Here is a 22,653-nt window from a genome sequence, read left to right as displayed (position 1 = left end):
TTCTTGACATTTTTTGGTAGGCTGAACTTAATAGTGAAATGAATAGAATTCAGCAAGTAAAGCAGTATGGGGCATTATCTTATAAGCTTCCACCCTATGCTGTGAGTCAAACCTAACAGGACTATGAGTATTCAGAATACTTATACTCAGTTTGAGTCACAATATTTGATGTACCTGTGAATTGTCAATTACGGCATCTTTATGGGAATGTAATCTGATATTAGCATTGCTGATATAAAATAAATAGCATATCTTAATTATGTGATAGTGTGAGGCCAATCCTCTGTCTTCCTTCAGATTACTAGTCACCCGAGCAAATCTTTCCTAGGACAATTACAACTTTATAGCATTGTTTTTTTTTTACTGTCAAAATCTTTTGAGGATCTGATCACTATATCTGGACATTAAAGAATCTACAGTAAATTAAAAATAATTTTTGTTATTTATTGATGTTTTAGAGAGAGAAAAGAAGGCAGGGGAGAGAAAGAAAGAGAAAAACACTGATGTGTTGTTCCATCCATTTATGCATTCATCGTTTGCCTCCTGTCTGTGCCCTGACCAGGGATCAAACCCGCAACCTTGGTTCATCAGGCCGATGCTCCCACCAAATGAACTACTTAACCAGAGCTACAGTAAATTTTAAAAAATCACACTTAAGCTTACTTCAGTTGCTGGGGTAAATAGTAAATTTACCAGTTGGTTTGCAATTTTTTTTGTTTCCTAAATTGGTATGTTTTCAGGATTAATTTTCAGATAAATCTTTTTCATTGTAACCTATATGGAAGAGTAGCTCTCTCTCTCTCTCAAATCTGACGTAAGATAGATCAAATTTACTGGAGAGTTTGTTGAAGAAAATAAAAATTATATAGAGGAGAAAAAAACTCCTTTCCAAACAAATCTCCAGACTAAATAACAAAAACAATAAACTAATCTGTGAAACTGCTTTGAATTGTCAATGTAAAATATCTGCACATCTGTAACAGGAGGGTTTCAAAATAATTTCTGTTGTTTCACACTTTTTCTCAGTAATCCCCCCCCCCCCCCCCCACACACATATATGTAGCATCTATTGTTAAAGAGTTCATTCACTGGGAAGCATCCAAATGAAACTAGAGAAAACAGATCAACCAAAATGTGGCTTAGTAAAAGGGCTCATGTAAACAAAGCAAGATAAAAGGTTTGACACATGCCAAAAGCTGTGCTAAGAATGAATTGTTGTTAATTCCAGTTTCTTTAGGACTGTCTTTAAGAATATGTACTGAAAGCCCAAACGGTTATTTATAGGTGAAGGACACCAAGAAACTAAGTCCTCAAGATTTTTTTCCCTTATTTGAATGATGCTACCATAGTAAAGATACTGTATTTATTTGCACTGAATTCTAAGATAAACAGACTCAGCCTTAATGACAATTTGACTGTTAACCCTCCCATTTTCCAAGAAAATTGTATCTATATCAGAAACCACCTAGAAATTGTCAGGAAATAAACATAATTGAACATTGAGAATATGGTTTGCCTCATTCTAAGCACTATGGAGAGCAATAAATACAGTCCTCTAGATTTCCTTTCCTAAGTGTCAAAAAATAAAAATAAAAATAAATGGAACCCCTTTAAAATGGAGCTGGAGCTGTCACGTCAGAGGAACTGTCTTGCAAATCTTATGCCTCAAACCTTTAGATTGTTAAAAGAGGGCAAATAATCTTTGGACTGGGCCTAAAATAACATTGTGCCCCAAAGAATTATTTGCAAAGACAAGAAGAAAGGAGTTGTTATGACAACTGGACTGATGACTACCAGACTGAAAATTAAAAATATTGTTTAGAATTAACATTCCTCTTGTGTTATCTACACCACCAGAAATGCTTTTCATTCACTCACATGATTGTCCCCTTTCCTTTTCTCATAAACACTCTTCACCTTTGTCTCCTAACTGGAACGCTGTTTGATCTTCTGCCTGAATCAGTGCTTACTGAGTAGCTGTTCTTACTGATCTCAAATAAATGCTTGTTGTCTCTCACTTTGGAAAGCCTTTTCTTTTTAGGTTAACACAAGTTACAGCAAAGCTAAGCTAATGCATGTCGGTGTACATTGGAATGTGTTTAGATCTAGATGCTGCTAAAAATTTTATCAAAGTTGTGTATGGTGGGGGCAGCCTGGTGGGTCTTGGGGTAGTGTGCTCTCCTTAGGCAATCAGTAAGATCTTAAAAATTTTAAACTCCTATAGCAGAATATGTTCATTGTTCAAATCCTCAAACAATGAATTAATAGAATGTCTAAAGAAGGATTCAAGTTGGAATATAAGTTAGTATTAATGTTTTTGTATTAATATAAGTGTATATTATAGAAGGAATTTCTTAGTAATGATATGAGTAATTACAATTACTAGAAGAAGAATAACTATTAACTGCCTACTATGTATACACATCTCCTTTCAAGACTTTGAGTACAAAAGGAAGAACTTAGAAGCTCATAAAGGACTTTGTATCTCTCTTGGAGATAAGAAGGGCCTAAATTCTGGGTGCTCAGATGCCTTTTGGAGTTTCCTGGATTGGTATACCTCACCGTCTCTCTTTGCTCTCACCTTCCCTCATCCCCCACCAGTTAGTAGGATCAGCCAAGATATTTTATATAACCTTCCTACACAAGTGTTGGAAAAACAGAAAAGTCTTTAGCAAATCACCCCTTAAGTTTAAGATTTGACTAATTCTCAAAATTATCTTAAAAGATGAATTCCTTTTCCTTCCAATCTTCTGATTCCATGCCTGCCTTCATGCCTACCTTGGAGGAGGTATCAGCATTGAGCAGACTTGTCCAAGCTCAACTTCCATAGAAGTGTTCTTTGCCTTGCCCATAAAAACAGGAGCCACTGTGTATCACTGGTAAGATGGTCCTTGAAAGTAATTTGTGTTAGGTGCCTGCAGGTCCATCCATGGCCATATTTTTAATATTGTTCTTTATCCTTTATTAGTAAAGAAAATTACATTGACCTTTTTTATATGAGAGCATTACCTTTTGTGCACATTATATATACTATCTTTCTATATTTACATATAATAGTTATAAGGATTTACACTGAAAATAAATTTTATTTTAAAAATTTATTACAGATTATAAATGTAATACTTACATTTACACTATTTAACCAAAAGATTTATATTATACAGAAACAAAATATTTCAATTCTCTATGATCCCTATTTAAAGATAACAAATGTCAATGACTTCATGCATTATAAATATATATAAATTTTGTTATATATATTTTATATATTATAGTAAGTTATAAATATGTATAATATATAGCATATATTATATCTAATAGATTACAAATAATAAATATGTAAATGGTAAACACATATACAAATTTTATGTTATGTATATTTTAATATAGTATTGTAGTAAATTTTAGTCATTTTTAAGTGTATAGTTTAGTGACCTAAAGCAAACATCATGACTACCCATTTTCAGAACTTTTAAATCACACCACACTAAAATTCTCCACCCACTGAATAATAGGTCGTTAGTCATACATCCTCCCAACCCTGGTGGTAACCACTGTTTGACTGTTTCTCACCATGAATGTGATGATCTGAGGACCTCATGTAAGGGAGCTGTAAAGCGTTTGTTGTTTGGTGTATGGCTTGTTTCACTTAGCATAATGCCTTCAAGATTTGTGTTGCGGTTTGTATCAGAAGTACACGTATTTTAAACAAACAAAAGTGAGAATATCTGACCTAAAACCTTTTGTAAGCTGAGAACTTGCCGATAAGGTAGCAGTTTAATTAATATGACCTATTTGTTCCCTTACAGACCTGTGATTCAATAATGATTGAATTATTGATTATTGTTTACATCTATTATGAAGTGAATTGTGACTGGTATATAAACTGGTACATAAATGTTATTGGTATATACGCTTCCCAATAAACACTGCTTTTAAAATCATAAATTTATAAGAGGAAGTGCTAGATTACCAGTGAGAACAGGCCCAAATTTTGGTTCAAGATTTGCCAATGATTAATCTATTATTTGCACAGTTTTAGATTCAAATGTGTTCATGTTTATATGTGTGTGTGGGTGTCTGTAGATATATATGTGTGTATATGTACACACATACACACACACATATATATACACACACATTTTAAAGTGTTTCTTACAAGCGCATTAAATACACCTGTTGTAGCTTCCTATCATTTACCAAATTGTAATTATGGAATAATTTGTAGGTTGCTTTCTTCTTTCTGCTTGGCTAGAGCTCTAAGGGGAGAAGGTAGAGGTCTTGCTGTCTTCTTTGTCGCTGGGTCCCCAGGCTGAGGGCAGTGCCTATCACACAGAATGAATGCCAATTACTGAGGTAGATGTTCTAAATAATATTTATCTTATTTAGTCCTCAAAATCATTCTGATGTGGATATTATTATGCCCATTTTCTTTTATAGATGAGGAAACTAAGGATCCAGAAGGGTAAATAATTTGTGTGAGATTACTCGGATAACAGGTAGTAGAGCCTGATTCAAATCTAAGATTTGTTAACTCCGACACTCGTTACTCTGTCACTTTACCGTGCTGTCACTACTTTGAATTAAGTGCCATGTTGTGAATCTTAACCAAAATTTTACTAGTGCAAGTATGTTTTTTATATTAGACTTTGGAATATATTTTTGGACTGTATTTTGACTAGAAGAGCATATATGATGTCTGCCTGGAAAAAGTCCAGCCATTGTTAATATAGTGAGAGTAGTTTGCGTGACATTGATGCAACCTGGCAGCCAAGGAGAGTGGACTGGAATGCACATGCATGACCCATGATGACTTCACTATACTAGTCAATGGGGGTGATAGACACCATTGAGTGAGCATGTGTGCTGTGTGGCTGTCACATTCAAAATAACTGAGTGAGTAGAGCAATGAATCTGCATCAAATTTTGTAGTAAGTGTGAACATTCCTTGGAAACTATTCATATGATTCAGAAGGCTTTTGGGGACAATGTAATGAGTGCAACACAAATAAAAGTGTGGCACAAATGCTTCAAAGATGGTTAAAAATCTGTTGAAAGTGATCCACATTCTGGAAGGCCTACAACCAGCAGAATACCTGAGAATGTTGAACGTGTACGGCCTACAATCAACAATGATCTGTGAGTGACGGTGAGAGAACTAGAAGCTGATCTGGGATTCTCAGAACTGTTGTGTCTGAGATTTTCATGCAGACTCTTGGCATGAAATGTGTCATGACAAAATTATTCCATGACTTCTGCTACCAGAGCAGAAGGAACATCGTGCTGCAGTTGCCAATGACTTGACTCAAACTGATACCAATGAACCAGATTTGGTGCCCTGTGACTTCTGGCTTTTCCCAAGACTAAAATCACCTTTGAAAGGGAAGAGATTTCATACCATGATGCAGACACCAGCCTGCAGTGTCTGTCATTATGGATGAAATGAGACATTCACACAGACTACCAAGTCCGGTGGAGGAAAAGGGACTGCATGGCTTTTCTCTCAAGGGGAGCAAAAGCCTTGGCCTTGCCGTGACTGGCCTTTATTGGGTTTCTCAGCACATTATATGATTGTCCTCATTTACTATGCACAGGTTCACTGTAGGTGGTTACCTTTTAAAGAAAACAAAGGAGGCAATGCCGCTAATCACATCATAGAAGAAGGATATTTGCAAATGAAAAGGCAAAAGTGGTTGAACTGGTTAAACTCATCCTTGCAAGGTTTTGCATGGATTTTAGGAAGTTACTTTGCAGTAAATGTCCTCAATTCAAGGTGGAGTTTTTTAGCAAGAGCAAGACTCAAAGCGGCCTAGGCATATTGCAGGCCTGATTCCCCATGGGAGAACCTATCTGTGGGTGTGGGTCCTGTGCATCTCTGAGTGGGAGCTGGGCCCACATCACGCAGAATTGTCTCCTATAATACCATCAATGGGATTCAGGAAAAGATGATGGGGCAGCTGATGTCAATTTTAACAAAGGATTTTGCAGAGGGTTTTGAACAGTGGAAGAGATAGTGGGAGAACTATGTGAGGTCTCAAGGTGCCTACTTTGAAGGGAACTGAGGTGTCATTGTCCTATGTACAATGTTTCTTGTATCTTGTATCTTCTTCATAAATGTCTCTATTTTTCATAGCACACAGCTGGATATTTTCTGGACATACCTCATAGTCTTCTAACTCTGACTATTTCAACAAATTAATGAAACTACAATGTGAGTATCAGCTGTTCAAGAAAACTTCAAGATCCTTATTAGCATCTTAGAATGTTTCCTTAGTCTATTTGGAATTGGAGATCTGTAAAACCACATCCAGCTCTAAAGGGAGTATCATTTATTTTCTGTAACAAAATGTGATGCTGAGCCCTAAGTATACTTTTGCTGTTGTGTTACTAATTATTCTTTTTGAATTTTGAAAATATTCTGATCTAGAAAAAAGCTAAGGAGACAGTTTGATGGTGAACCATGTTCTGCTTCTCTAATTTCATCCTTTAATAATTTTTAAACTCATTCTTCCGTATTTATTCTTGTCACACCTAGATATTTATTAATTTATTGATTTGAGAGAGAGAGAAGGATACACCAGACCAGAGATCAAACCTGTAATCTTGGCGTATCAGGACAACAATGCTATAACCAGCTGAGCTACCTGGCCAGAACTCCAAGTGTCTGCAAAGAAGAGTGTTTTATTCCCACCTGCCTCCATTTTAAGTAACACTGTGGACAAAATTTTTTTCTCTATTTTATTTGTTGTGATTATTTCAGATGCTCATATTGTGCCAAACTTGACAAATGGGAGCCTCTTTAAGCTGGTGCTTGTGTCTTTTTCTCATAACTCAATTATTGTTTGAGCACTATCTTACTGTCTGGCACAAAACGTTCCAGGTTCACCTTCCACACTTTCCTTGCCACAGGCCTGAAATAAGTTATTTTTGTAAGGTGGGAGTAAATATTTGAATTCATTGGGCATGTCTCAGAATATCAGACTTGTAATGACTTTAATGTATTTCTAAAACTATTATTAGTAGACCACTACCTTAATTTCAGAGAATTGTAAGACTTAGGGCCATAGTTGAAATAGTCATCTTAATAGCCTATATAATCTTTTATATTTAGATTTTAATTATTAATCATTATCAATGTCTGTATTCTTAATTTTAAGGTGTGATAGAATAAAAATAAATTTAAAAAACAAAATAAATTAGTTACAATTTTTTTTGCTTACCTGATTCTTCTGATGAGGTAGGCAGTGTACCAGTGGCAAAAGACTGGAGTCTAATGTCAAATAAATACAGTTACATAAATGCAAGGTAGAAATATTCTGTGAAAGAAATTAGCAGCTCTGTGGATTTAAAATTGGTTTAATGCATCTAGAAAAATATGAATGTAAGCAAGAGGGACTATACATCCAATACTTTGGTAAAATTGTATTTATAAGGCATTAGATCCAACATGTTCAAAGAGACCAGAAAATTGAGAGACAAAAAAGAGAATTCACTAGTGAACACCAAATGGTAATATTAATATTAAAATAATTGATAATTGTTTATCTTATTACTGAATTTTTGTGAAAGAACTACACCAATGTGAAAGCAAGACCATGCTAGACCTGATAGTATGCTATCATGTGGTTAAAATAAAATGGTGAAACATTGGTACAAGGTCGGTTATATACATTTATGGAATCGAATAGGTAGCCTATAAAATGGGGAGAATATATGATTTTTAATTTGTCTCTCTTATCATTATTTATTCTGTTTATCTTTAATAGATTATTTTTGTATCTTATTTAATATATGAATTTGCCATGTATCTCCTCTTCAATATGAGATGACTACAACAAAGACATTAAATGTGTAAAATAAAGAATTAAAACCAACACTAGAAAAATATGGATAGGAATTTAAGAATAGACAGGAATCTCCATCCACTATTGACAGAAAACAAAAGACCATTTAAATCTGATATAAGTTTCATGGCAGCCAAAGGAAAAGAGAGATACCATTAATTGTGTATTTCTTGTGTTAAAGAGAATTTTGTTTTACTTATTCAAGGAAAGTAAAATATTTCCTTGCAAGTTTTAAAAGAAATTCCTCACATGAAACTCCTTAAAGGGACTATAGAGCACAGTTTGGACAATAATTTCATTATATTTGCAAAACGTGAAGAATCAGCTCTCAGAAGACTATCCCATCATTTTTCATTAAAAGTGAATAACAACAAAAAAGAGAAATAACACATCTTGTTGAAGGTAATTTTTAAGAGAATCAAGGCATAAAACATGTTCTATGCCTGTATATTAATTTAGAGCATCATAATTCTCCAAACTAGAGATTCCTGTATGTAGTAGCCAGTATTCTAAGATGTCCCCCTGAAGATCCCCACCCCCTGGTGTATACATACCGAATAACTCCTTCCCCTTGCACGTGAACGGAATTTGGGGGTATGGTGTGATGTCACTCTTGTGATTATGTGTTGTTATGTGACAGAAGGGATTTTTCATATACAGTTAAGATTCTTAGTCAATTAACTTTGAGATGATCAAAACAGAGATTTCATGAATTGTCTGACTAATCAGGTGAGCTCTTAAAAGAATGAAGAGCTTTCCTTCTGGCCTTGATGAAGCAAACTGCCATGTTGTGGAGAGGAGCATATATCAGGCAACTCAGGAGCTTCTACAAGCGTAGAATGACTTCATACAGCAACCAGCAAGGAAGCAGGATCTCAGTTCTGCACCTGCAAGGAACTGAAGTCTGCTGATATCCAATGAGCTTGGAAATAGACTCAGAACCACAGATGAGATTGCAGCTCTGTCCAATGCCTTGCTTTCAGCCCTGTGAGACCTTGAGTTGAGAACCAGCCTCACAATGCTGGACTTCTGAGCTACAGGAATGGTGAGATAATAAATGTTTTGTTTTAGGCTGCTAAATGTGTGGCAATCTGTAACATAGCAATAGATAACAAATACACCATGCTTGGAAAACTCACAGATCAGTAAATTGCCTCCAAATATTGATTCTAACCTTGCATTTTGGCAAATAAAGAAATAATTCCCAGTAGCAACATTATGGAAGTCAGGAACTGGTGGCCATGGCCTGAATTCAGCTCTGGATATATTTTGTTTAGCTTTGCATGGTTAAAAAATTTTAAATTCAGTTTTCAACATTTCAACACTGAGAAATTGTACATTAGTGGCTTCTGTTTAAAAACTAGAAGGAACACTGGACTCTAATTCTACCTGTAAATAATTAAGTAGACCAAGAAGTTAGTAATAGTTGCTGCCGCAAAAAATGGGATGTCTGGTTCCATTTTACTATATTCCCCTCCACTCTGTTGCTTACTGCACCAAGTTACTTCCCTAAATTCATTCATTTGCATCATCTGCCTGACTCCTGTATTACAAATGAGATAAATTGCATAACAAATACAATATAAAATGATATTATATATATAAAAATTATTTATTTATTTTTAGAGAGAGGGGAAAGGAAAGAGGAAGAGGGCAAGAGAAACATCAGTCAGTTGCTTCTTGCATGCATGCCCCCAGCACGTGCCCTGACCAGGAATCCAACCTGCATCTCTTTGGTCCACAGGTCGGTGCTCAATCCACTGAGCCACACCAGCCAGGGCAAAATGATGTAGTATTTAAAATATACATAAATTAAAAAAATATATATATATACATAAATATCCAGTACATGTATACTTATACATTATTTATAAAAGTAATCCATATTTTCCATTATGAGAAACTCACTTCCTTTTCTTTCCTTTTTCCTCCTTCTTTTCATAAAGATCTTTCCAATTTGGGAAAGAATTATTGTTAGGTTGCCCTCAGTTCAAACTGGTTTAGGTCACTGACCCTTTTGAGGCCCTTTTTAATGCATAGCTGAAACTACATGGAAATATTACAGTGTACACAATTCCAGTTTTAAATGTCTTTAGACTTAATATGTTAAGAGAATATATTAACTTCTTTTGAGAAGTTAAGAGAAGAGCAACGATACAAAGATCATTATTGCAAATGTAATCTCTGTCTGTTTGCTACTAAGAGACCCAAGCAAACTCATTAAGTGGGATAAGCAGTCCTGGGACAAGTTAACTGTCTATATTTTTCACTAAGGACCGTATAGCTACAGATGGAATATCGTAACCAAAAGCAGCCTGCCTCTACACAAGCCAATACTTGAGAGGCGGGTGCTGATGTAAAGGAAAGGTGTTTATTGTCAGGTGGCAGCCACCTGAAAGATGTGAGACTCATGTCTCAAAGCCCATCTCCACTTCTCAGTGGAGGCAGAGGTTTTGGTGAGGAGGGAGAGGGGAACAGAACAAAGAGATCAACAGAGGGGGTTGCAAAGTTCTCCAGTGAAGACGGGCACAGTCCACTCCAATAAGGCAAGTGATGGGTCGGTATGCATCATGCTGGTTTCGTCATCCTATCTTCACACCATCCTGGCTCCACAGTCAAAGGTCAGTAAATCTGCTGGAGTTGGGATGCCTGAAGTTGGGTTCTGTATCTTTTGAAGTTAGTTCCTAGGATTCTTATAAAAACAGTCTGTTCATCTACAAGCAACATATTAGTCAGAGTCAGTTCTTAACAGAAACAATGTCAAAAAAATGGTGGGGTGGGTTATAATTTCCCACTGTTACAATTTCCTACTGTTACAGTATGGCTTTTGCTATTTAAGTCCTGCTACTGCCATGGATCTTTTTGGACAGAGCATGCAGATAAGCACAGAAATCCTGCTTTCTAGGTGGAAAATGATCTTGTAGTAGATTGCAAAATGGTAACAATTTTTTTTTCTTTCTCTCTCTATACCTCTTTTCCTCTTACAGTGTGACTTTGCATAGCCTTACATAAAGAGGTGGAAACTATTTTTTCATCACTTGAATCTAGGGCATATGACTTGCTTTGAACCATGGGAGAGTAGCGAATGTAACAGAAATAGAGACTGCTCATTAGGACTTGCCTCCTCACTGTTTTGGAAATACATGTCCACCATGATATGAACAAAGCTGAACAAGGCTGGCAGGATGATATTTGTGGTTCACTTACTTTGTTGCTTCTGTTGATAATCAGCCATTCTTGACACATGTGAGTAAAGGCTTAAACACCAACTGACTCCAGATATATATATACATACATATATATATATATATATATATATATATATATATATATATATATATATATATATACAGTGGTCAACTCACACTGGTTTGCCTGGAAATTTCCCAGTTTTAGCATGGGAAGCTTCATGTCCCAGGAACCTCCTCAGTCCCAGGCAAACTAAGAAGGTTGAACCAAACCAAGGACTGCCGTAGAACCATCATCTGAGCTCACCCCTATATTTCTTACCCACAAAATCATGAGCTAATTCATGGCTATTTTTGTTTATGTCACTGAGTTTTAACATAGTTCATCATATGATAAAAGTTGATACAAACTTGTAGAGACTCATCTAGTTAAATTAACTCATTTTTGAGCTGATAGAGTTGAGATTCTGAGAGGAAAAATGGCACACTCAAGGTTACCTATCTGGTAAGTCTTAGGTTTGTCAATAAAAACAAATCAAAGACAATGTTAAGAAATGCCAGGGGTTATCTTCCAAGGAAAAATATTTCAGTAATAGTTTATCAAAAAATCCACAATTAATGAATATCCAATTTTTTATAAAAATATTGGGAGACTGTATAATGCAGCATTTGAGAGTAAGGGTTTTTAAATCCGGCAGATGTGAGTTCAGATTCTCCTCTTAGATAATTATATTCCTTAGGCAATTTACTTAACCTATCTAATTACCAGTTTCCTTATTTGTGAAATGGACATATTTGTGTCCACCTCAGAGGTTTGATAATGTGAGAAGTAATTTAATATTAGAGTATTATCAAGTACTATGTACAGCGCCTGGTACATAATAGAGACGACATGAATGGTAGCTGTTGTTACTATAAATACCCAGATCACAGAGTCATTTACACACTCAAATTTATGGTGCTTCACTGTCTGGTTTTGAACGATCCTAGTAGTGACCATGGATTGTGTCTTTTCCATAGCTAGTCCTAGAAAGAATATAGACTAAGAAGCAGAGAGCCTAATTTTACTTATTTTATGCTTCATTTCTTCTTATTTCTGTAAATGCCATAAACATTTACAGATATAATATCAGAGACTGGGATTAAATAATTCAATTTTTAAGAATCTCTTTTTTGTTGATAGCCACTTGAAAAAAGTTCCTTTACATGTAGACCTTACTTAAAAACTTTCTCAATCATTTTTATTTGCAACTATTAGTCATTTTATTATCTGAGAGTGTTTTCAATACTTATTATTTGTGAGAGTTACAAGTACTCATATAAAGTAATGACACTAAGCATCACAAAGCTGGAGCTTAGTGTCATTTCTTTATATGAGTACCTGAAACTCTCTCAAATAATAAGTATCGAAAACTCTCTCAGATGAACTGTCTGGATTATGTAGTTATTGCTAATGACCAAAATCCTGGACTTTACTAGTGTTTTGTCATTGTTTGTTTGTTTTGTTTTTCCAATCTCTGGTTTTCCAAAATATAAAAGCTTAATAATTATACAAAAATTATCCTATAGAAAGAATTTTTGCACATCATTAAATGCTAAGTGAAAACTGACCTAGCGCCCCCCCCCCCCAGAAAAAAAATAGAAATGAAATGAGCCTAAGGGCATTAAATAAGAAAATATTCAGTATTAACTAAACTTGCTTTAAAACTGTTTAAAGGGTGAAAGGTAACTCAAAAGCCAAAGGACACTAAAATGTTCTCACTAAACCTATCATCACAATGACTGGCAAGCTGGTACAGTTAAGAAGCAGAAATCCATTCAGGTAACCAAAAAAAAAAAAAAAAGAAAGAAAGAAAAGAAAAAGACACCAGCTGTAACCCCCCAGCTGCAGATAGAAGAAAGAAACATTGCAGAAGAAGCCTGTTAACTTCTCCGTACTGTAGTTTTTGTGAATGACCATTGTAATGTCTCTGGTATGGGAGCACATTGAGAAGAAAAGACAAGATCAACACCGTGACCACACCACAAGCCTTGGGAAAGGCATTGTCAGTTTATTGTTGAAGGCTCATTGTTTAACATTTCACTGAGGAAAATATCCACTGGTACTTCCAGGGCAACACTGCATCTCCAAAGTTTCTTCTGCTTACAGTTTTCCTTTCTGAAACTCCATGTTAATCAATCCCACTTTCATTTAAGTGATATCTCTGTAGGCATCTAATTTAAATAATCAATATGTAGAACCTATACAGAGATTTTTTAATAGAAAGCAATTATGATCTCTGAATGTGATATTAGCATGTTTTCATACTGTAGAATAAGATTGTATTTAAGAAAATTATAGATGTGATTTTATCATAGTAAATAAAATTTTACTAGAAGATAATGTAATTAGGTTTTAATTAGACTATGAATTAAGTTCTTTTGTAATATTTATATTTTTAACACAATTTGTTACCAAGTAGATTAAAACAAAGAAGCTCATTCACACTTTTATTTTGAAGGCAATCATAAAAGAACATTACTTAAACCCCATATAGGCCCTAAAATGAATTACTTGGTGTTTCAAAGATGCATAAGTGTGGGCATACTTGTATGGAGGAAAGCTCTCTATTTATCTACAGGACAGGTCTAGGGCACAATAGCAGCATTACTGGCTTCTCCAAGTAGCCCCACCAGGGAGCCTTCATCTTTCCCTGATGAGACCAGAATAAGTTGGTAGTTCAAATTCCATTGCCCATTCAGTCTCCAGAGACTTCAAACGAGGGAGCCAATTATGATGGTGGGTGCTGGGTTGTAGACTTGTGTCCACCATTAATCAGACTGAGTTTGCCTCCAGTTCATGTTATAAATGCCAGTGAGTGACACTCAGGTGGCATGGCTTTCAGTCAGGCCCACATGGACTTCGTTTGAACTGAGGAACTGACATTATGTAAGTGAAAGTTTGTTTCTAGTCCCCTGAGTTAATCAAAAGCTACCAGTTACTTCTTTGGTGGACTGCCTTATGCAGCAGCTGACGTTCGCTATTATATTGCCTTTTAAAGTGCAGGGTCTGATAAAAGTAAAAAAAAAAGAAGTTTAAGAAATTTTTCATAAATGGCTAAATAATAGCATATTTTCTTTTATGATATTATTTGATTAGGTGAATAAGTGAAAATGAAGTTTTAATTCTCAATGATCTTACTTAAAAAACATATTTATTTGACTTAACTAGGTGAAATATGTGTTTAGAAATGACTTTACATGCTTGAAAGTATTTACCCAAAATAAAGAAAATTGTGAATTTAGAGACTTAAGAAACACCACATTTTAATAAAGAGCAACATAATTGGTAAGTGTTATGAGGCTATTACAATGCTTATTTGCTGTTGCTCAACAAGCAATCTTTTTATGAATTGGTAGGTTTTACCCAGAGTTGCTGCATATCACAGAAGAGCATAATTAAGTATTGAGTGAATGGCTTCCCTTTTTAAAAGAATAGGAATAAGGAGAGCATCTTGTTCTAAACTCCAACAATTTACATTAAAACTTTTTAACTACAATTTGCTTTTTAAATAAAAAGAAAAAGAGGGAGATGGGCTCAGTCCAAGTATATTCAAAATACAGTTTTTAAAAACATATTATTCTTTTAAAACCTTATCAGTTATCAAAAGATTGCAATAGTTTGTTTTACTTTGTGCCTATGTAAGTGTATTTTATATACTGATGACTCTTTTAATCTTGTAAGAACCACATCCAGCAATGAATCACGTTCTTTGAGTGAATAATTCAGTCCTTGACGCCAACCTCTGAGGGGGAATATTGTGGTCATGCTGTCTGAACAGTGTGGTAGCTATGGCTACCTATATAATTCTTCGCAATGAAAAAAAGTGACAATGACATTAAATTTAATCAGGTTCCCCTTTTCTGAGGTTCCCACTGGGATGAGCCACTAGTGTCTTGCCTTAAATATTCAAAGGCCTTCCTGAGTAGTTTGCATGTGTTCATATACTGGGACAATGTCCTGCTAATACAGAACAAAAGATCTGTCATGTATTTCTCCTGCAAGTAGATGTGAGTCTAAAGTTACCAAGTATAGGGTTTAAGGGCTGTCTTCCCCTCAGGGACTGTCTTTACCTAAGTCTTAACAATTGGCAATAAGGAAACATACATGGACTCTGAAGTGTAATGAACTCGATTTTCTGAGTTGGAAACTCAAATGTGTCAAAGAACTGTGTTTGCTAAATAATAATAAAGCTGCCTAACTTCCTGACATTTTTTTAGTCACACTTCATCTGATATAAAAGATACAGTACAGAATACCACGTGGCTGAAAGTACTGAAAATACATAGCTTAACTAATATATAGGACAGCAACCTATATTTATGCCCTCGTACCTCTGCAGAACACTCAAGTATATATCACTTTCTTTTAAATCATAGTTGAGAAATTACAAGATATATTTTATGCCCATTGTGTATCCCTGGGAGGATGGTAAGCTAACTTTTAATGTTCAGAGGATAAAAAAAACATAAAGATGTTCATTATTATCATTTGTGAGTGTCTACAACAGATCCATGCCATTTATTAAAGTCTCCCTGATGGCTCATAATTCTGATTTTGGAGAAACTGAAGAAAAGGAAATGCAAATTAGTTTTTCTTTTTTTCTTTTTTTTAGTAGGCAAAACCATACAGACAAAAAATAAAACACTGGCCAAAAATCATTATTTCTAGGAAATAAAACTGCATTTTGAGAGTAATTGAGTATATAACACTTTCTACACTCTGAACAGAGTAACCCTATCTTGTGTTATATTTAATCCCTTATTATCTGATATTAAAACTGACCCTGACAACCTTTGGATAGCATTAATTGATATATTTTTGTGTCATATTGTAAATTAATGGTAATACTTCAATGGAATACCATAGCCATAAAAAATAAAATAAAAGATGAACTTAACAAACAATTCTTTCAGACCTTTAGACATACTTGCATAATTCTACGTGCTAACTTTCTTCTATTATGTATAAATAACATAGAGGTGGAAATGGAATCTGCAGTAAATATTGAACATTTATTTGTTTTTCTTATATATTTCTGTCTCTTTTATTGAGTCTTAGGTTCTATTGAAATCTTAGGGTTCTTTGTCTCATAGATATGCATGTATAACTCCTATTAAGATCAATTTCATTGCATGAAAATTTAGTTCTTTGCACAATTGAAAGGAAGATTGATTTCTTTATAGCTTTATGTTTTCATCTTCTTGGTAGGTGTTTGAAGATAGACAACTTAAAATTGTTTCAAATGTCAAGATCATAGTCAAAGAAGTGAGCTTATCATAACTCTATAAGAAATTCTTCCTATAATGACATATCATTGACCTCAGAGTCATGGAAGAGTTCAAGGTCAACCAGTGAGACACTCACAGTGGTCAACTATATTTGACTGACTGACACTTGTTTTTTAACCTTTGAAAATGTGATTTCATGTTTATCAAACTTTGACATAAAGCATTGTGTGCAATATAGAAATAGGGACCTTATGCTATGGTTTTCTAACATAAATTTGACAGACAATATATTGGCATCCTCTTTAGGACAGATCAGTGTCAAGGGGGCAGAAGGTCAGGAACGAACAGTTTCACTGAATAGATTTCAGTCAGAGGAGACAGGTTCCACAGGAAAACTGCCTTCCCAAATGGTCCCATTTTTAGACCTGAGACATTGCAACTCAACCCTCTCTACTCTTTTTATTGTTTGACAACAGGGAGATAGAATGACCACTAACCTATGCACATATGCCAGAGATGACATGAGATAATTGTTCAGTGTACAATAGAAAGAAATCCAGAGAGATAGTTTATGTGGGTGCCAAGACTGATCCTAGAAAAATAGTAGAAAAAGTTTGTCTTTATGATGTTATTTTTCCTTCCGCATGATTACTGTTTTTGAATATTTCTTTCATTTTGCTAGTAAAGTGTTAGTTCATTATTGCTCAGTGTCTAACTTATTCCAGAAAATCTGAAAGTGTCTTTAAGTCTATGATTTCAGCCTTCTATGTCTACATAATACATACCTGACTCTCCACCCTCTCCTTTCTCTCTTTCCTACTCAGTCCCTGTTTTGACTACAGGAACCAACATTTGAAGAGGTCATGTGTTTCTTTATCTCCTTTTGGCCAGTGGGTTTATTTGCATGGAATCCCTAAATCTGAAGGAGTTATCAATGAAAAACTGGAATGCTACTTTGGAAACTTACTGGTCTTTGCATTAGGTTTGGTACTTCACTGGTACTGGTATTCACTGGTACTTCTTATATTTAAAAAATATCAAATTAGCCCTGGCTGGCATAGCTCAGTGGATTGAGTGCGGGCTGCGAACCAAAGCATTGCAGGTTCGATTCCCAGCCAGGACACATGCCTGGTTTGCAGGCTATGGCCCCCAGCAACCGCACATTGATGTTTCTCTGTCTCTCTCTTTCTCCCTCCCTTCCTTCTCTAAAAATAAATAAATAAAATCTTTAAAAAATATCAAATTAATAATTATTTTATTTTGAGAAAGCAACCTTTTGGAAAGTTTCCCCTTAAATAATACATGTTTCTTGAGGGGAAAAATAACCAAAGCATAAAATATTTTAATATATACATAACCATTCATAAATATATGTGACCTCATTATATAAAGACTTCAACTGTGGACATTTGGACTATAGTCATTATTTCATTATTGTAAATTATATTATGATTAATGCCTTGTATTGGAATCTCTTGTAGTTGTTGTTGCTGAACCACCCTTTTAGAAGTAAGTTGCAGATGTCATGATATTTTATTCTTAAATATCTTAGTATGTGTCTCCCAAAACAAGGCCAGTCTCTTACAAAATCTCCACATTACTTCCCCAAGAATTTAAGATTAATATAATGGTTTGTAAAGTAAAGTTCATATTCAATTTCCTTAATTACCCTCACAACACCCTTTATGTATCTATATACCCTTCATCCCTCCTTCCCCTCCCGTTCAATCCAGGGTCCAATTAAGGATTATACATGCATATACTTATCATTAGATTAAATAAGACTATTTAAATATTCCTTCTTCCACTGTTTGTTTTATCATGATCTTTATATTTTTGAAGAGTCTAACTCAATTTTCTTGTAGAATGTTCCACAATCCAGACTTTTCTGATTAGATTCAGGTTGATCTCATGATTACACTCAGGTTAATCAATTTTTGGCAAGAATACAACATAGGTTAAATTGGGGAGACTCATTGAAATTATACTTTTTAAGTTGTGTACAATAGGTATATATTCACTGATTTTGAATTATCCAAAATTTAAAAAATTCTTTGTCAATCAGAATGAAAAAATACTTTATACTTTTTAATTATGATGAAGTAAAACATTACTTAATTTTTTTTGAGAGAGAAAGAGGGAGGAGAACATCCATGTGCCACAGAAACATTGATCAGTTGCCTCTTGCATGCCCGCAACTCGGAACCTGGCCTACAACCCAGGAACATGCCCTGACCAGGAATTGAACCAGTGACCCTTTGGTTCACAGGCCAACGCTCAACCCACGGCACCACACCAGCCAGAGCTTAATTTTTTAATTTATATTTTTGTTCTGTGAATTCATTGTTTATTTTAGCCATCAAATAAATGAGCTCAATAATGTACTCATGATTTAATACAAATATTTTAATGCAAATATTTCTGAAGGGACTCTATATTTTTACATGTGAAATTAAAAATAAACAACTTAGTATGTTGTGTAGTATGTGGGTCTGTAGCATTATTGAACAGTATCACATGTATATGCTTTTTATCTGGCATCAGTTAACATTTTGTACTTTATACTTGGATTCATTTTAGCTTTAATCATTGGGCATCAGCAAGATGTATTTACTCACATCAACCCTCTTAGTAACCAAGTATCTTTTTTTAATTTTTAAAATTTTAATTGTTCAAGTATAGTTTTCTGTCTTTTACTCCCATACCAAGTATCTTTATAATGAACATTCTGAATTAAAATAGAAAAATTCACATTAACACATGATATAGATACAGGCAGGTACATTTTCAGACTTAAAATTGTCAAAAAATTTTTGACACTAGTAACAAGCAGGCAAATTTGCTGGGCAGGGAGATGAAAATGGGCTGCTATCCACTACATGGTGGGCTGATCCCCAATGTAATTCAAATGATTTAACTTAGGTTTACTGTAGTATATGGAAATTAGCAGAAAGAGTGGTCTATCATCTCCACTCTAAAAAGGAAACCCCTGCTTCTCTGAAGAGAAGAGTTGTGTAGCTGGTTTAGTGACAGCATCAGGGGACCTACAATATATAACTGTATATTAATGCAACTTATTTTATAATAGGTGTTAATAAACCATTACTAGTTAGTAGACATTAGAAAAATAAAGAAAAAGAAAAAAAGAGACGGTCAGCTAAAATTTGAAAGAGTATAGAGTGTAACTACCATAGCATCAAAGATGTCCCCCAAATTGGCAAGTATTTTGATAGGTCTTGTCCTTAATTTTTTCCTCAAATATGTGCTTTGATGACTGTCTAACCATGATGCTGTACACATGAAACTAATACAAAATAATATTGCATGTAAACTTTAATTGAAAAAATTTAAAAAATGAAAAAACAAAACAAAAATTACATGTCATTTTGTCAGTCCTTAAAGACTAACATCTCCATTGTTGACTGTTCTCCAACATTTGCTGACTCAGTAAGGGTAATATATTGCCGCCTTGTAGAACTCAGGTGAGGTGAGGTGACTTGCCTTGCTGATATCACTTCTGTGTAAAGATTTTTTTTTTTCAAGTTGCTCTTCTTTCTTTTTTTTTAGATTTTATTTATTTTTTTCTTTAGAGAGGGAAGAGAGGGAGACAGAGCGAGGGAGAGAAAGATCAATGTGCGGTTGCTGGGGGTCATGGCCCACAACCCAGGCATGTGCCCTGACTGGAAATCAAACCTGCAATGCTTTGGTTCGCAGCCCGTGCTCAATCCACTGAGCTATGCCAGCCAGGGCACTTCTGTGTAAAGGTTTTTAATGTTGTTTCTTTTGTGCTATAGTGACCACCTGTGATACTCCCAATAGGACCCATTCTGTAAGGCTGGGATGCCAGAGTGAAGATCACATGGACCAGATCTGTACATGCTTGTGTTGTAATCACAGAGGATATTTGAGGTATCATTTATTCAAAATAATTAGGCCTATTCTAACACATACATTCTCTCAAGGGTGTACTAGTGTTAACCAAGACCAATATGTACACCAAGAAACAAATTTTCTTATGTAAAGAATAGAATTCATATGAATGAAAGTACTTCTGTGAGCATGACCATTACATTCTTACACTGAGGTAGAGCTACAGTGGGAAATTGAATTATAGTCTCAATGTCATTCTTGGTTATGAATTTTTAATTTTAAAAAATTTTACTTATTGATTTTAGAGAGAGAAAGGAAGGGGAAGAGAAAGAAACATTGATTTGTTCTTCCACTTATACCTTGGCCTGTTGACTATCTAACCAGCAGAGCTACAAGGCTAGGGCTGTGGACTTTTATTCTCTGAGAGTGGACTTTGTTTCAGGGAATAGCCATAACAAAACTGTAATATATAAGGTGGTTACAGTTTACAATCTCAGAAATGACTATGAGTGGGAAAGCAGTTCTCTACTTTCTACCTTCTTCTCTAAAAATGGTGAGAATTGCTCTGGCCTGTTGGCTCAGTTGGTTGGAGTGCCATCCCAAAAGTTTGTGGGTTCAGTCCTTGGTCAGGACACACATACCTCGCTTGTGCTTCAGTCCCAGTTAGGGTGCATATAGAAGGCAACCGACTGATGTGTCTCTTTCTCTCTCTCTCCCTCCCTCCCTCCCTTCCTTCCTCTCCCTCTAAAATCAATAACTATATCCTTGGGTGAGGATTAAATATAAAAATAAAAAATAGCATGAATTTTCACCCTTCCATTTGACTAAAAACTCAAGAAATTTTAAAAATAATTTTTGTGATATTTGATGTTATCTTAATTAGGTCTAGAACATCTTCATTCTATAATATGTCACAGTTTTTTAGGTCATAGAACATCTTCATTCTATAATATGTCACAGTTTTTTCCCTGATGATTTAGATTGTTGTCTTTCACCGTAGATGTAATTTCCATCTGGCTAACCAAGTTTCAATAGGGTCAGGGCAGTGACTTTAAAATGATGAGTAGAATGGAGTCTTAGGCATTTTCTCTACCATTTTTGAAAGTATTTTCATGAGGTTCAAATCACTGGCTGAAAAGTAAATAACGTTGATGAACTATGTGTCTTCTAGTTTCTCAAAAGGCTAAAAACACCTACAAAATTAAGTCACATACTTTTATACTTATAAATTTACACACTTGTCTTTTTTTTAAAAGAGAGAGAAGAGAGAAAGAGAAACATCAATTAGTTGCCTCCCATATGTGCCCTGACCAGGAATGGAACCTGCAACCTGAGGTATGTGCCCTCCCTGGGAGTCAACCCGCAGCTTTAGGTGGACAGGACTATGCCCCAACTGCTCAGCCACTTGAGCCAGGGCAGATTTGTCTTTTTTGACCAGGTAACTGTGTAATGTCATGATGATTTTTTTGTTTTGTTTTGTTAGCTTAGTCTCAAACATAGGCTTGTAGAATTTGTTTAAGGAAAGAAGTTTCTTCCCTCAGGAATATTATTATTAGGATCAAACTTTGTAATCTTTTTAGATTCTTGGATTCACTGGGAGACTTTAAAGTTTCAATACCCAATAGAAATTAATATATTAGAAATATAAACTCATGTGTCTATTTGCATACTAGCTTTTGCTAAAGATATCAAATGTCCAAAATATCTAATAAAAATCTACATACACATTAAGGGTATCTATAACATCAATCTGAAGGAAAATCCACTTAGTATCTTTTATCTAATTTTAATATAGACATAGAAAAAGTTTGTTACATGAAAAGCATGTTGTTTTTTTTCCACATCTAGCAAACATTTGCCAATTAGGGGGCAGTTCAGCATCTCAGTCTGTCTTTTTTAAAGTATTTTTAATTGATTATGCTATTACGCTTTTCCTAATTTTCCCCCTTTATCCCCCTTCTGACCTGTACCCCCCAAGCCTGCAGCACTCTGTCCCCCCTTAGTCATGTCCATGGGTTGTACATATCAGTTCTTTGAGTTCTGTTTCCTATACAATTTTTTTATCTCTGTCTATTTTATGCCTACTAGTTATGCTTCTTCTTCTCTGTACTTTTTCAGTCTGTCTTTAATAGTCCTCTCACCTCCCTGTTGGAGAAGAATCCCCACTGTCTGTACAGAGACATCCATTTGTTGCTCTGAGACAGGACTAGCTCCCCACTGTGGACACTGAAGAGGTGAGGTCAGTTTCCCATCTCCCTGGTACAGCCAAGCTGCAGGCATGTGGTTTAGATAGACCTGGCCTATCGGACACTTCTCTCTCAGCACTTTGGAATATTGAATAAATGACACAAAGGGTAGCAGATGGTTATTTATTGCTTCTGTGACAGTCTGTTTATCAAACTTTTCTTGTTCAAGGACCATTGATGTGGATTTTTTGATCTGACCCTCTAGAGCCCTGATCTCCTATTTAAAACATCTGA

Source organism: Phyllostomus hastatus, unplaced genomic scaffold (genome assembly GCF_019186645.2).
Source record: "Phyllostomus hastatus isolate PE091 unplaced genomic scaffold, TTU_PhHast_1.1 phas_scaffold_39, whole genome shotgun sequence".
Classification (NCBI taxonomy): Eukaryota; Metazoa; Chordata; class Mammalia; order Chiroptera; family Phyllostomidae; genus Phyllostomus; species Phyllostomus hastatus.
This window is presented reverse-complemented; position numbering follows the sequence as displayed.